At 38.5% G+C, this 17,625-nt stretch overlaps 1 long non-coding RNA gene across 1 annotated transcript in view; it reads left to right on the forward strand.

Moving 5' to 3' along the window:
• LOC122805566 overlaps positions 1-15,098 on the forward strand; it is a 2,364,904-nt gene extending 2,349,806 nt beyond the window's left edge. The window contains exon 6 of the long non-coding RNA XR_006365383.1: positions 15,047-15,098. This is a non-coding gene — a long non-coding RNA (uncharacterized LOC122805566). The remainder of the gene's footprint in view (positions 1-15,046) is intronic.
• The last annotated feature ends 2,527 nt before the right edge of the window (positions 15,099-17,625 follow it).

The following is a 17,625-nucleotide window of genomic DNA, read 5'->3' on the forward strand; positions in this document are numbered from 1 at the left end:
AAATGTATTAACTGAGACTGCATTGCAGAATGGGAGAAACTAAAACCTTTAGAAAGACGGAAACAGCAGTTGTTCATTGCTAAATGATGGATAAAAAATATAGTCCAGTTCTCCCAAGGAAGTAGAAGAGTCAGTAAAAGTAAGGTTTATGGGTTATAGTCAAAAAAGAAGGTCACAGTGAGGTGCCTAAAATAAGGAACAAAGGAATAATCACATATAGAAGAGTTAAATCTCAGGAAGAGAAAAGAGAGTAATACAGTTGATGAAAAACGCAGATGACCATACCTCACAACTTCTTATTACAAGAAATCTGGGCAAACATAAATTAACAACGGGAAAAAGGCCCAGAAAAGGAACATATTAAACATTGTTCTTATAAACTTAGAAAATTGCTAGAATAACATGGGTTGTGTTAATATGGGTTTTATGAAGGACATGAATTCTGAAACTCAAATGTTTGTCATTATTTAGTGACTTCACTCCTCAGTAATTTGCCAGAAAACCACAAATTTTATGAGGAACAGACCAAAAATATGAGGCAAAAACCTGGACATTTTGTGAAAATCTGGACAGTTGAGAGGTATAGATGATACGAGTACAAAAATATAAAGAAGGCAAAAGTCATTGTGGATGAGTAATTTGCTGTTAGTTGTTGTGTACTGAGAAACTGATATTAAAGATCCCAGCATTCATGTATAAATACACACATATATATATATATATATATATATATATATATATATGTGTGTGTGTGTGTATATACAGAAGACTTAGCATCAAAAGCAGTCCTATAATAACCATCTGAAGGGATTAGAATTAAGTTCAGCAAGTTTTATATAAAGTAGCACAATGTGTAGCAAACGTAAGTAAGCATTACATTTATTTTATGTATTTATTTATTTTACATTTGTTAACTGGGCTAGTCCAGCTGGATTGTATGTCCATTTTCAGTGGAGACCCGAGGAGATAAACTCCATTTGTGAACACAGAGATACAGTAAGAACATCACAATATCATAAAAAACAATTTTTTTTTTCCAGATCATATCACACATAATACAAGGAAATTATGTTATCATGCTAAATATCAGCTAATTCTTGAGGAAAGAAAAGATTTATTTCCAATGATTATACAGAAAATAGGAAAGGTCATTTAGAAAGTGTTATTTGAGAAAAAAATATTCAGAAGGCTTGAGACAGAACAAAATATACAGAAGAACTGAGACAGAACATTCATGACAAGACTTATGAACAATTACTTGAAATATTCACTACTTAAAAGGGCTATAGAAGAGTATACAGTATAGTGGTAAAGTAGAGGAAATCAGAGGATTAGTCAGGGATGGAACAGGAGCATAACCAGTGTGTCTTAAGGTGTTTCTTGAGTCTTTGTTTAAAATGCGGCAGCGAGGGAAGTATAGTTAGCTCTTGTGACAGCATATTCCAGTTTTTTCCAGTGGTATTGTTGAATAAGGAGTCACCTGCCAGGTTATTAGACTTGCTTGTGTTAGCAAGAAGTTTCCTGGAAGATCGTAAGGAACTGAAATTTCTTTAAGGGGTAATAAGGTTGGAAAGTATAGGGGTGTTGTTTGGTTGGTAAAATATTTTATGAACTATGGTAAGTTGTGAAAGTATCAAAATGTTTTTGAGTTCTAACCATTCAAGTTGCTGTAGGTTCAGACAATGGTGAGTTCTAAAATGGCTCCCAGTGGCAAATCTGGCTATATTGTTACAGGAGTTGGCTAGTTTGACAAGATTAGTTTTTTTTTAGGTTAGTGTATATGGGTGAAGCATACAGTAGAGATGAGATTAGATGGGAGTGAGCAATTTTAACTCTAGATGTTGAGGTTAAGAAAGGTTTTATTCTATATAAGGAGCCTATTTTCCCATTTACTGTTTTAATGGTATTGTTAATATGGTTATCAAAGGTGAGATTGTTATCAATTGTGATGCCTAGCAGTTTGGTGGAGGAGTCTGGGGATATAAGGGTGCCATTAGTGGATTTTATTGAGAAATCAATGGGGGGGGGCTTAGTTTTAGGTGAGAAGAGCAAGACCTTGGTCTTTTTAGCGTTCAACAGGAGGCAGCGTTTCAAGAACCAAGCTTTTACTGTGCTAAAGACTTTCTGGGTTAGGGTTTGAAGTTCAGATGAAGTATTGGCAGTACATATGAGTGTGGAATCATCTGCATATTATATAGTGGTTGCTTGAGGGATTACAGCATGGAGGTCATTGATGAACAAGAAGAAAAGGAGAGGACCTAGAATGGAGCCCTGACGGACTCCAAGGGAGATGGACAAGTGGGAGGATAACTCATTCTCCCAGAGAACTGCTTGTTGCCTATTATTAAGGTAGGATTTAAACCAGAGGATAGCCTTGTTGTCTAGAGAGAGGGATTCAAGGATCTTTATAAGCAAGGATTGATTAACCATATCAAAAGCTTTAGATAAATCAATAAAAAGTGCTGAGGAAAGGCTATTGCTATTACGGTTACGGTTGATGGAGTCGGTGAAAGAAAGGAGAGCAGTAGTGGTGCTGTGGTAGGGCCTGAAGCCATGTTGGCAGTTTGCTAAGATATTGTGTTGGGTTAAGTGGTCCATTAGCTGGTGATGAATGCATTTTTCCATAACCTTAGCTAGGGGTGATAAGAGAGCTATAGGCCTGTAATTGGAATAATCATTAGAGTTACCACCTTTATGTAAAGGGATTATATGGGAGATTTTCCATATGTCTGGGATGATTCCTTCATTAATGGTTCTATTTATAAGGATAGATATAGGGTAGGCTACTGATTTAGCAGCTCTTTGCAGATATTCTGGCGGTAACTGGTCTGCAGAGGGGGTGCACGGCTTAAGTTTTTGGATGATTTTTTGGATGTAGGCAGTAGCGGTGTGTTGAAGTTGGAAGGTAGGTAGAGTGTCAGGTAAAGGGATAGGGAGAATAGTGCTGTCTATGGATAGTTGATGGGCTAAGTATTGTATAGTGTCGTAAAAAAGGTGTTAAAAGCATTGGCAATTTGCTGGGGGGTATTATTATCAGCTTCTAGTGGGGATGATGTGCTAGAGTGACCCAGATTAAGTAGTCTATTTAAGCTTGACCAGAACTTTTGAGAATTATTATGGTGAGTTTGCTGTAGTTTACAATAGTAGTTCTTTTTATTAGTGAGAATAGCTCTTTTTGTGATATTTCTCAGTTGTCTAAAGGTTTGATTATCAGAGATGGATTTAGTAGCTCTCCATTTAGACCAAGATTTGTTCCTTAGTAATATCTTTTGTCTAGTATCTTTTGACAGCTAAGGGCAGTCTTAGACTTCATTCTAATAGTTCGTTTGGGTACATGCTCATCTAGGATTGTTAGGAATTTAGAGTTGAAATATTTAACAGCCTCTTCAAGAGGGAGAGTTTTTAGAGGGTTCCAGTCACAGGCGTCAAGTTCATTTTGGAAAGATATAGGGTTAAAATGCTTATTTGACCTTAAAATAATGAATGTGGGGGGTTAGGAATGTCATTCTTTTGTCTTGCAATGTAAGTCAAAGTATGATCACTCACATCATCAGGTAAGGTTCCAACTTTATAAGTTTGTTGTCATTAAATGCATTGAAAACCTTTATTCAAATGTTTGTAAAGGTCAAGTATTTTGAGACCCAAATAATGAAAGAAATAGAGATTAGCAGGTAGTTTTAAATAGGTGAGTGTGTGTGTGTGTGTGTTGGAGGGGGGTGACAATAAATTAATATTCACTCAGCTTGTTAATTATGTTTTAAAGAACCCCAAAAACAGGAACTGGATTTGGGACAGTGTGGTACTGTTGGTGTGTCTTTTCTCAATTTTTATTGAACTGAACACCAGTGACAAAGTTAACTAACCTATTAAACTCAGTGCCGGAGTTCAGTGGAGGAACACCCCCCCCCCCCTGCATGTGGTAACTAGCTGTGCATACATTACCTGGGTGTGCAGCCTAAATACCTGCAGTGTCATTTCCCACATGCAGTAGGAGAGGAGCTGCAAGCCAAGGGAAACTGGTGAGGGAATGGAACCATGACCATGAGTGATCATCTTCTTGTAGGAGCCATCATCTCTGTATACAGTAGATTGTTCTTCAGTTCTTTGTTTTAAAGTTTCCATATAGTGTATGTGGAGCACAGACCCACAGATTGCTGTCACTGTAATTTGACCTGCACCAATGCATGCCCGACAGAGGTGTCCCTTATAGGTGACATATATTTAGTACTGTGTGCAGGCCAGCTGTGTACTGCTTTTAGCTTTAATATTTACCCCTTCCAAGTGTGGCATATGGGTGTTTGTCAGAATGAGCCATGAAAAACATAAATAGGATGGATGAGCTTCAGCCTTTATGAAGGACTTTAAACAGGTCACTTTCACTAGAAAATGTACATGACATGCAACTTCTGTGGCTAAGTCACTGGCATTTGAATATATACAACTAACATAACCTCATCTCAGCTGTCACAGATCTTTTACATACCCTCCTTCAACTTCAATACAAATTCTTCCCTCTCAAACAGCACCTTTTCAAATACAACAACAAAATCATATCTAACCACTGAACTGAAATCTCTGCTGAAACTTAGGAACAATGTATGGTCTTCATGTAGACAAACTCCCTCACCAGAAAGTCATACTGCTTTAAGCTTTGTATGTAACCTCACAAAGCAAGCCACATGCAGGCACAAAACCAACTATTTGAGACACAAGCAACTTACTATGCTATATAAACCCAAGCAGTTCTGCCAGGAAATAAATCTTACCACAGGCCAAAAATTCACAGACCCGAGCTGCTTCCCTATCACCAAACAGATCTCTCAAAGCTGACTCTCAACTTTTGAGACTTCCTTGAGTACCACAATCTCTCCCTCTACCCCTGCTTCAGTTAGTCTCCCACCTTTTAGCCCCTTCTATTATTTTAAGAAAATTACTCACAAAGAACTTGACCTTCTACTAGAAAACATATCCATAGATGCAACCCCTGGTATGACAACCTACTCACATGGTCCCTCCCTCTCTCTGCAAAGACTTCTTTACCACACCTCTTCTGCATATTTACAACTTCTCCTTAACTCTAAACACAAAGGCTGTTGTCAAGGCCCTTTCCAAACAGCATCAGATGGAAAATGCCTTCCACTTTCTGTCCTAACTCCATCCTCTCTACCACTTTCCATCCTAACTCCATCCTCTCTACACTTGGGGAAGTACTTTATAAGCTTATCTGTAACCAACTGTCCACATACATCCAACAATACCACCTGCTTACTCTTAAGCCGCATGGACTCCGGAATGGCTGGAACACAATGACAATGCTATGGTCATCCTTTGAATACCTAGGTGTATGGCTGGTCCAGTCACTTAACTTATATAAGAACATTGAAAACACCAAGACAAGATTCCATTCTCTTTTATTCTGGTCCTAGAAAATATCTTCCTTTCCAGGCTACCAAGAGCAGCAATAAGCAAAGGAGTCCTCTTTGCTTATCTTGAATACATTTCCCCATGTTATCCACAACCTCTAAAAAACAAATTCAGCCACTAAACAATCCACCGAAAACAAAATCTACTTACTTATTTCCAACCCCCCTCTAGAAACACCACTGCACCCTCCTCTTCAAGGCCATTTGTCCTACAGAGTTGAGCTACTTGTAGGGTTTCTTCTTTCCAAACTTCTTTAACCAGGTGCAACCACTACAACCTATGGAACCTCTACCTATTAACTCCCTCATTCCAGACCCCCAACCCGAATTTCACTGTACCAACCTTCCTTCTCCATTCTTGAACCCAAACTCTGGCAATCCTCCCTCACACCTAAAAGAAATCCCCCCTTTCACCACTTTGGGTGCACATCTCAAAATGTACCTCCATCAAAAATCTGATTGCAGATGCTTTTTTATTGGACTCATCACCTACCCCCCCCCCCCCCCCCACACCTGTATCACTTCTACTTCGACACTCTGTCATCACTTAATGCTCAGCTCACATATTTACTACTAATAGTAATTCACATTTGTTTTTTTACTTTCTATAATATTTGCTGTCTGTTTTGGTTGACTGTGGGACACTCTACCTTCTGTGATTACTCAATGTTTGTGAATTAGTTCTGGGTTTTTTTGATTTTTTTTGTGACTTTCACCCAGGCTGTGCCTGCAAATGATCTATTGTGATCAGGGTACTCCCAAACAAACAAACCTAAAATAAAATAAAATAAATACCCCATATATTATACTTTGCACCTTGCATATTGCTGATGGGAAATCTATATAAAATTATATCATAGGATAGCGAGTTTCAAAATTTCAAACATAAAGATCATATCTTTCCTTTATTTAATTCTCCACTAAAGTGGGACTTTGTAGTTCACACCTTGACTTTATTATGAGGAAAAGAAACAAATGGTGGCAACTTTGTGCAACCAAAGCGTAAGTACTTTAGAGAGCAAAGGGGTGGGGACTTGCACTCACGTTAGAAGACATATGAAGGTAAGAAAAGTAATTATGTGCCTTGTGTAACATAAGCAACTCCTTAATGCTGGAACCTCACAAAAACTGAGATGTTTTAGTTATGATTAATCATATGTTGATTAAATAAAAGACAATTAATTATAGTGAATCCATTGATGATGTGGAATGAATTGTGCTGGACTGTTGGTTACCCCTCCTTTGCTGTTGAACCCACCTCCCAATCACCTTGAGTGCTTTGTTAGTGACTTTCCTTTTTCTGTTGTAAAAGGGTAAGGCAACATAGCCTTATCATCCCCCCTGCCCCTCTGACTGTGCCTTACCAGAATTGTTCTGGTATGCAATGGTACATTATCAAGGAGGAACATCTGCCGGATTCATTGTGGTTCATGTTGGCGCTGGCTTTGCTCTGCATCAAGTCCATTGAATAAGCTTCTGCAGAAGTCTCCTGTGGGGTAGCTGCTGGACTTCCTCCTCATCAGCACCCTGAGCATACCTGTCAACAGTCCTGGCTGGAATATCTGTCATGGTACTACCCTGCTCTCTTATAGTATTCACTAAGCATACTGCTGACACCTCCTGTGGATGTGAGGAAAGATGGGCTGCATGCCTTAGCAGAACCTTCACAGCAGCTGTTCCAATGTTGACAGCTCTCCCCATACAGAGTAAAGACCTTTTACCACACAGCCCCAAAGACAGCACCCCTTGTACCGGTGCTCTCTATATGAGTTTGCTTTTAACTCTCCACAGTGTCATAAATGGATCCCGGCATGCCAGATTTTATATCTACAATTGCAGAACTTTTTTTTTCTTCTGGTGACATTGTGGCATGCTAGATCTCTTCCTAGTCTGTCCCATCTTGTACACAAAATAAGGGAGGGCAGACAGTCAAAAAGACCTACCAGAATCAAATTTCAGTGGAGATCATCTGACATTATTGGAATGGCTTCCATTTGACATTCTGGGACCTGACCTACAGTTTCCATTGCTTCCTGAAATTTCAGGCAACAATTCCAACGTAAAGCTTCAGTAGAAAACTGTTACTCAACTACTTATAGTAAAACCACAGAATTGTAGTAGTCTGCGCCCTACTTCATTTGGTATTCCATGTCCAAACCTGCTTGTTATTCCAGTTGTACTTTGAATACTAACTTTAGCATTACTGCCGTCTATGATAAATATAATTCCTTTGTTGTTATTTCCACAAAGTAATTCAAATCCTCATAAAACCGAGTGACTTCTTCCTCTTCAGCATGCCAAGTCGCAACATAAACCTGTATCACTGTAATGTTGAACGGCTTGCCCTGTAGTCTGATTGAGATCATTCTAACATTCCTGGTTAACAAACACCATTTTGACACACTTTTTTTAACTATGAGGGCTGCTCCATTTTTTCTGCAAGATTCCTATCCACAGTAAAAGATCAGATGGTTAACTGATATAAAATGACCCATTCATATACATTTTTGTTCACTAATTGCCAAGGTATCAATTCATTTTTGCCATCTCATCCTTACCCACATCATATTTACCTGGACTCTAAGCTGTGTTCCTACATTCTAAGTTTCACTGGTGTATAGCTCTTTGTAGCATCTCCCTTTCCTTTCATCTCTAAGCATTTCAGTAGATGGCTAACGATTTGGCTTTAATCCATCCACATCATAAACTCTGGCACTATTCATACTTGTCCTCTGCCCTTCCACATTTTCAGAACTATGGGTCTCATATTTTGGTATAATTTTGACTTTTCTCTAGTTGATTTTGTTCATAATGTTTTCTGGGCAAAAATACTTTTGCTGTTTGCCAATAACTTTTCCAGTGGACCATCATTCACCTAATCTTTCTGCCATGAACTGCCCATCTTAGGTATCTCTACACAATATAGCTAATGGTTTCACTGAGATACACAGGCCCATTCACAGTGACCCACCTGAGAAGTAGTAATAAAGAAACTAAAATAAAAATTAGCTTGATCACCATATTACAACACAATATATAAAGTATCTACATGTAATAGAACTGAAGGGAGAAAAACGACAGAGAAAAATAATAGAAACACATCAACTCATAAGAATCATTCACTTCTAAATATCTTCCATTTTTGGCTATCATCACCACTGTTTTCTAAGGCAAAGCAATTGTTTTACAATTTACTACTGCCTCTAAAACTAAGGGAATACAAAAGTGCTACTAGGCAGTGTAACAATGTTCACAAATACCTGCATGAATACACATGCACGCGCACACACACACACACACACACACACACACACACACACACACACACGCACACACACACACACACACACACACACACCCTTCATGTTGTCTGCTAACTGTAGTACTCTTTGTAATAAAGCGCTTAAGAAATGATTACCATTATAATGAGTTATCGTGCATCTGCAATAAAACCTTTATTCTTAAAGAAAACAAAAACAGCATGTTTATTTCTAAGGAATATATTAGCTCATTAGTAAAGCAGTTTTATTAAATACTTGTTAGTGTACATATGTGCAGATACATGCATACATACACACACGTGCGTATCGGTATCTATCTAGCTATATCTATATCAATATATATATATATGTATATATATATATATATATATATATATATATGTATGTATATATATATATATATATATATATATATATATATATATATATATATATATATGTTGACTATTAAAACATCAAGCAGCACAAGGTAAACCATTCAAAAATGGGGTTTACATGTTTGATGTGCAGAATATTAATTAGGTTCGAATATCAGCAACCTAACTGAGGCGAAGTCGAATTCGACTTCGGAAGTCCATTGTCCGCTTTGCAGTAGTATGTATGGACCAGACCTGTATTGCACAGCGCTGACAGTAATGTTTTTGCAAGGGGGCAAGCCCCCTGCACCCCCCCATACCCCCTGCCACTTATATATTCCAACTCCGAAAATGTACTACAGTGTGAAAAAGGGTAAATCTCCTGAACCGCATTGTCCCACGATCTCAATATGAAACATTGCTCACTCAGAATTGAAAGTTGGCAATATGGAAATCAGCCAACTAACATTCGGCATTCTCATGTTTCTATATATATATATATATATATATATATATATATATATATATATATTGAACTTGAACAAAACACCCAAAGATCAACATTTACAAAGTCAACCACAAAACATTGACTTTGCAAACGTATGCACTAATTGATACTCTCAGTGCATACAAAACTTCAGTTTAAAAAATATAATAAAACATCTTTTTGCAGGGTGCCAAGCAACCCTACATTCCCCTACATCATCTGATTATATAATCTAACTCCAAGCTCACACAGTCTTTAGGAAATGGCATATTTGTCTACCCCGAGAATTGTGTGATCTTACACACTTCTCAACCATCTGTTTAGTCGTCAATTAAATTTTGTCGGCTAAACAGATATCAACCAATGTTAGGGTTGACAAATTTCAGTAGACCCATATATGTATAGATATATATATATATATATATATATATATATATATATATATATATATATATATATAGTTATATAGGTTTGCAGTCAGAATTGCGATCATCAGAATGTTGAAAAGGGCAATTCCACCAGGAAAACACTAAAACTTGCAATGCTGCAAATCAAAAATACCAAATTTCCAGAATCACCAGCCCACCCCACCCCTTTCTGGACTCATGATAGTTCTTGTTTCTGGGTCCAGAACAGTAGGGAGTTTCACAATTTTAATTTTTGGGAGTCTTTTTTATATATATATATATTATACACACACACAGACACACACACACACACACACACACACACACACACACACACACACACACACACACACACACACACACACACACACATATAAACATAATGTATATCTATTTGTAATATATATATATATATATATATATATATATATGTGTGTGTGTGTGTGTGTGTGTGTGAGTGTGAGTGTGTGTGTGTGTGTGTGTGTGTGTGTGTGTGTGTGTGTGTGTATATATTTTTCTGACCTGCATAAAAGGGAAGGCAGAAGTACAGATATGCTTGATGCCATTTTGTATAAGTAGTTAATCAACATATACTATTTAATTTGTTGGAGACATATGTGCTTAATGTTTAAGATCTGACAGCTGGGTTTAATGTGTGAAATAAAATAATGATTAACTCACACATCAGCTACACCTACTAAATCTGCAGAAAATATTTTTTCATTAAAAGCCGTGAAACCATAGTGGTCTACAAGATAATGTTAAAAAATCGGTTTATTTTATAATATATTCAAGATCAGAGAATTAACATATGATCAAAACCTTGTTATAGATACAAACCATTGCAACACCTTAATCTACAAGGTGCTAAATGTTGACCACTGCAAGTGTTTGCAACGTGCCATCTCAATCAAGTTTACTTCAGGAGCCCAAAGATCAACAAAATGAAACACAGTTACACTAGAAATTCTGCAGTGTTGTTTGTTCTGTACAATTAACATCTTTTTCTGTCAGGGCAATAATGGTCTGACACTCCCTGCCAATCCCACAAAGGCACTGTCTGTCTTCTCCAGGCATCTAAAGAATTTTCTTCATCAAGAAGCTTGCTGCCTCTTTCTACTAGATTTTTGAGAGTGCTTGTTGTTATCAAAACCTCCTTTCACTTGTTAAGCACATCCAGTGAAGTTTGACTTCCATATTGGTATTAATGTTGTTATTGTAGTTATGTCATAACTGATAAAGGGCCTCAGTGGTTCAGTTCACTTATTAATTAATTTATTCATTAATCAGTCAAATAACCTTTAGGCCAAAGGAAAAGTTTTGCATTTGGAAACTGTATTGTTTGCTGATTTGGTAATCTGAAATTTCCAAAATGTAAAGCACTTAGATATGCTAATACAAAACACTATACCATGACAAATTGGGATTTAAGACTGAAGAATAAGGCATTTTACCTTTTCAAGCATTATTTTTCTATCACTCTCAGGCACCATTTGTAAACACATGTGGTAACATTTGTAAAAAACTTGACACTTTTGACAGTTTCTTTGCAAGACTTCTACCATGAAAAACTACATGCAAACCAAGAACTGTGTGGGTGGCTGTGGCTAATAATGTACTGTCAACACAATGGTGAAATGAAATGTTAACTGAATGCAGCAATACGTCACTGCTTTACAGGACTCAAGAGTAATACCATAATACTTTTATTGGACAAATAAATCCTAATAAGTTAGTGATGAATGACTATAATACAGAAGTGAGGCAAAATATGCCATAGTATTATATTTTATACCAATATGTGAAACAGTACAAGTGAGGGAAACCTAACAAGATCATAGTGTCATCAGATCAGAGGAATTATAAGACACTTTGCCATTGCCCACTGTTATGTTGTACCTCCAACTCATGTCTTTGCGGGAAAGCAAATTTGTTAGGAATAGATTTGTGATATCCATGCAGTCATCAAGGTTTGCAGGATGAGAGCATATCACTCTGCTTAACATGCAGGGGTAATTCATTTCAGACATGGCGTAAACACTGGGTAGTAAAACTGTCCCTTCAGCATGTTATAGCTATATGTTGGCAGAGATGTAAGTCCTTCATTCTAGGATTTTTATAGCTGCTGATCTTGTGGAGGTGTACATGACCAAGGAGAGCTGGGTTCCTAATGGCTCAGAATGCAAGACATCAATCATACCTAAGAGCCTGTAGGAAACAAAGTACAGAGGCAGAGCTTCAAGTCTGTGTTGGTTATCAGGGTCTTTAGGCTAGTAATCCTTTTTGTTGGGAACCTTTAGCGCCTTTCTAGTTGATTGATGTTTCTAGACAGGGTACATACCCAAGGAAGTATTGTTCTCTAAAACTGGTATAATCAGAGCTGACTACAGTGGGGCGATATCTTCTTTTGATCTAGGCAATATGCTTTTAGATAGTAAATAGAGGTGCTTTTCTGATTACTGATGCTATATGAGTGGTCTTAGGAGATGGTGTTATTGACTCAGGAATCAAGATCCACGACAACCTTGTCATGGGAAATGGGCTATATGCTGAGAGAACTGTTTATCAAATGTGACATTACTGCCCTTCTTTGCATTTAATTTTAGCCCTTCTTCTCTACACTGTTGGTTAGTGGGATTAGTTCATGCTGTATTGAATGGTTATCACAGGTTGCTTGGTATCAAGTATATCTGCATTTTCTGACTCTCAGTTTGTTAGTCATAAGTCTGGCTCTATGGTTTGAAGATCAGAGAAGTAGGTATCAAAAAGGATGATTCCCAACATTAAGCCCTGACATACACCATTAGTTACTTTCTGAGGAGGTGCATGTCAGCCTGTTTGCCATCCACCTTACCATGTAAGTGTCAATGTTTAGCTCTCTTAATTTTCTTTAATAAAACTATCATGGGGAATTGTATCAAATGTCATGGCCATATCCAGATAGACTGTGTGGACAGAGTGACCACTATCGACTGCCTCAGTGACCTTCTCAAAGATTTCTACTAGACTAAGTAGTAGACATTATCTCCTCATGATAAAAAAATGGGTGTCGATCTGAATGTGATGTTAGATATCTTAGTTTATGATGTTAAATGCAATGAGTGGAATTCAATAAACTCCATGCAGGACTAGCACTACTCCTGCATGGAGTGAACCCTGTCCATGTAGCACAGCAGCACGCCTTGCATATTCATGAAGGCGTGCAGCTATTTATCCTACATGGACACAAACCGTGAACGAGTGCAGGGTGCGTGTTTAAGTAGTGCACAGACATTGAACATGCCCCCTGCACTCAGAAAGTGCCGTATGGCATTTTCTAATATGATCTGGCATAATATTAAAAAATTACTCTAATATTATGCCAGTATTTCAGTGTCCGCAGACACTGAAATGAAATAAATGATCATTTCAGTGTCCGCGGCACTGAAATACATACAACAGCAGGAAAGCAATGCAGGGGTGGGTGACAGGTTCTGTGACATACCCCCTGCATTGTAAAAGTACCATATGATACCTCCTTAACATGCTAAAGCAGGAAATGTGTACAAATGCACAAATAATGGGGATAAATCCCTGAAAAGGGACACATCATACATATTGCCCTCACAAACTTAGAAAGTTGATAGAAAACAGGTCATGCATTACCATGAATTACCGAAGGATACAAGTCTGAAAGAAAATGTATGCCAATATTCCCTGACAGCAGTCCATGTGGACAAAGGCACAAATAATGGAGGGGGCACTAAAAATAGGGACACTTCTGAAAAATTGCTCTCACACACTTAGAAAGTTGATAGAAAACAGGATATGTATTTTCAGGAATCTCTGAAGGATAGAAGCCTGAAAGCCAAATGTAAGCCATTATTTTCCAAATGCAGTCCTCAATGACTTTTCAGACCACCACAATACTCACTATATAACATAATAATATAATAATAATAGTATACATTTTTTCTAGGCTAAGGAATGTTTAAGCATAGCTAAGCGGGTGTGCGGGTTATGGCCCTCCGCTTACCATAGCTTAAACATCCCATAGGAGATAAATACAAATATACAGGTAAAATTTCCAAGCTGAGATAGCGTAGTGGTTAGAGTCCTGGATTTACATACAGGGGTTCATGGTTTGAGTACCAAGAGAGACAAGTTATTTTTATATGGGAAAGTTGTGTTAAAATTATTTTTTTAAACTTAAATTATATAGCAACTGTTTTTGTCAACCAGTGTAGTGTAGCTGGTGTACAGTGTAAGTGTGAGTGCATATAACATGTGAAACCACCCATGTACACACAAGTGTCCCATACAGTATAGTCACACCCCTTGCCAATGTAAGGACAGCACAAAGGGGGATGTCATGTGAAGTACATCATATACACTTAATAAAGTCAGTCCTCTGATATATTTAAAAAATTAAAAGTGAGCAATGGTTAGTAATGCTCAGCTAAGCTTAGCTAGTTCATTGCTAAGACATGAATGCTAACAGCAGCTAGCACAGCTAAGTGGATTTGTGCACTGTTAAACACTGCTCAATAGCTTCCCCTTTAAGCAATGTTAAAACCGGCTTAGCGGATTTGCGCACTGCTTGGCGGAGCTTAACCTTTTCAAAATGGTCCAATGACAGCAAAGGGTAGGAATATCACACTATTTAAATGGTACAGGTGGGAATGCAGCCATAATCTGTTACAGTCCTTCTGTGCAGATACAATGGCTGGCATAGGAGAGGGAGTGTGCTTTGGGGCACAATGCTTGAGCATTCGGGAGTCCAGGGTCATTGTTGGACTCCTAGTTAAAAGCCATGAGGAGAGAATGCTACAGGGCCAATACCAGGGCTCCTTATACAAAGCAGAGACCTGGGACCATCTCACATGTGACCTTACCAGTGCTACTGGCATCCCCTGGACTAGTGAGCAGGTATGGCACTACTATGCCGGCCTAAAGCATAGGAAGGGCATGCTCTTGGACCAGTGGATCCAAGATGGATGGGCAGAGAATACTCCAGTAGTGTGTAAGTATCACTATCAAGTAGTTTGTAACAAATACTAGCCTGAGAATGTGATAGATAGATATGCATAATGTGTGTTTTTCTCCCCTACAGCTGCAGCAGAGAGGACTGTGAACATAGAAGCCCACACTGACAGACTGCTGAGGCTGCGTTGACAGGCTGGTGAGTACAAATCTATTTTGCAGTATAGTGTTAAAATAGCTAAGAAGGAGTACATTACTTACTGCTAGTAGGTATACTGTTACTGTGTGAGCTGAATAAATAAAAAGGTATGACTGATGAATACTGAAGTACAATAAAGACCCTTAAAAATGGTTGTGTTTATTCTGATATGTTGTTGTAGACATCTAGAGAATGTATACTTTACAGCAAATATGGCTGTGACAGTATACATTAACTGAGGTTCATCTGTGAACAAGCTGTTAGTAGAAACCATAGATGGTGTAGCTGTAAAATGAGATATAAATTAAATGTGAAATATATAATGCACTAAGCTCTGAACACTGAATAGTAATATGTCAAGTATAATGTGCGTACCATGCAGCATTGCCTTGTGTTAACCTTTCCTTTCCAGATTGTAGTAATCCAAAGGAGTAATGCACAGTACAATAACTATCTGTCATGCATGCATCACACGATTGCAAGTTCAGACTGTCTAACCAAGAGACTATTAGGCAGAAACCATTGAAAGAAGAAACAGCAGTTCCCTAGTACTTCAGTGTGATGAGAAATAGCTTAGTTGATACTTTTGCATACACAGACACAGTTCAAATCCAGGGACTGGTACTAAGATGTGTGCATATCTACATACAAAGGAATTAGGAATAAATGCAAAAACAGTCAGGCAATATTAACAGATATTTTCCCATATGGTTTACAGGTAAGTAAATGTTGCCAGTAGCTGTATGAATTGTATACTAATAAACTGTGTACAACTGTTCAATTGTCCCACCACATGCCTGCAAATGACAGCAGGGTAGGTACATACAATATGCACTCTTCCCAAAGCATACCTCTCAACTGTACAGATATTCACTGAATATCCAGATATTTGTCCCAGATTTTTGGTCCATTTTACATAAAGTAGTGGTGTCATGGCAAATCAGTGGCAAACTATTACAGACTGAAATTAGAAAATAATGATAGACATTCAAGTGTTAGATGTCATATCCATCAGAAAAGCCATGCAAATGCAAAACCTGTTGTTTTATCAACGTTCTAAGTTTGTAAGAGCAATATCTAAAAATTGTCCATATTTATGGGCCTTTATCCAACTCTTATGTATGGCTTTGTCCAGATGTCATGTTCTAAGAGGTTGAGAGGTATGTTCTTGATACATGTCTCTCAAGTGTCATGCTGCCACAGCTAGTGGTCACTGCTGTAAATAATCCTGGACACAGATAGGAAACCAGTTGATGTATGCCAGTAGCACACTCACATAACAGCAGTTCAGGGTACCCCTCCTGTACCAGATATGTAACCCTGACATGTACAAGTCCCTTCTAATCATGTACCCAGAGTTATCACAGTTTGCTTCATACCATTCCAGGCTGACAGTTTAATAGGTGTGTTTGTACTACAGAAGCTATGGCCATAGGTAGATGTAAAGTTAGGGCAGACACATAGAGTATTGAACAGTACTGTTGTGGAAAATAGAAGCATAAACAGTTGCTAATGGATTTTATGTCTCCCCCCCCACCCCTCATCTGTATCAGTAATTATTACCCGTATACTACGGGTATGTTGTGCTCCAACCCTAATGGGGCTTGTGTTATATTATTGTTAATATGTTTGATTGTTTGCATGTTAACATATCTTGCTCAAATACCATTGTTGGTGGCCTGTTCTCGTCAATGTTACTGGCATGTTGTTACAATGCATACTGTTGTTCCATTTATGCATGTGTTCTGTTTGCTATGCAACTGTTTCAAATCTGTTTTATGGGGTTAATTGGAACGCCCACTCATGCTGTTATAACTAATCTTGAAATGTGTTGTTCATGATTAATTAACATATTTTGTAAAACCTCAACACCATAGTGCGTTTGGGAAGGCAGATCCCAGTGGATCCGCTTGTCCCACCTCATCTGGGTGGACCACCGGACCCCAGCACATCTGAGACCCAACCTGGATCTCCTTCATCTGCTGGTCTTGCACCACCTTCAGGAGGAACCATTGCAGGGGACAAGGCCCGTTGCCCCTGGGAGTGGGCACAGACAGGAGGCCATCACCCATGGTCAGGTCTGGGGTTTGGTGAGCAGCACCCTTTGATCTGACTTTGGAGAGCAGCTGTGCTAAATTGAGGGCTGAATGGTGCATCTCAAGGGGCAGGCCACCTGTTCAGCCCCCAGCACAGCCACCTTTGGGGCCGTGAAGGTGCAGTGGTGACAGCCCATGGGTGGGGATCTCAGTCCCACTATAACCATATGGGGGCCCATGGGCTTTGGATTCCCAACCACCCTCCCCTTCAAATGTGTTCACCCCCTCATGTGTCATATACCACCCCTGTCTGCTGTCTTGTCTGTCTTGTCTGTCTCCATGCCCAACCTACCTCCCCAGACATACCTACAATCCTTCCCCAGCATCCCACTCTCACCTTAAAAAAAAGAAAAGGGCGTCTGTCCTAAAAAAAAAATCCCCTCATATATAGCTGTCCATTTTGCACACGTGTCC

Source organism: Protopterus annectens, chromosome 6.part1, assembly GCF_019279795.1.
Source record: "Protopterus annectens isolate FY-2018-M chromosome 6.part1, PAN1.0, whole genome shotgun sequence".
NCBI lineage: Eukaryota > Metazoa > Chordata > Ceratodontiformes > Protopteridae > Protopterus > Protopterus annectens.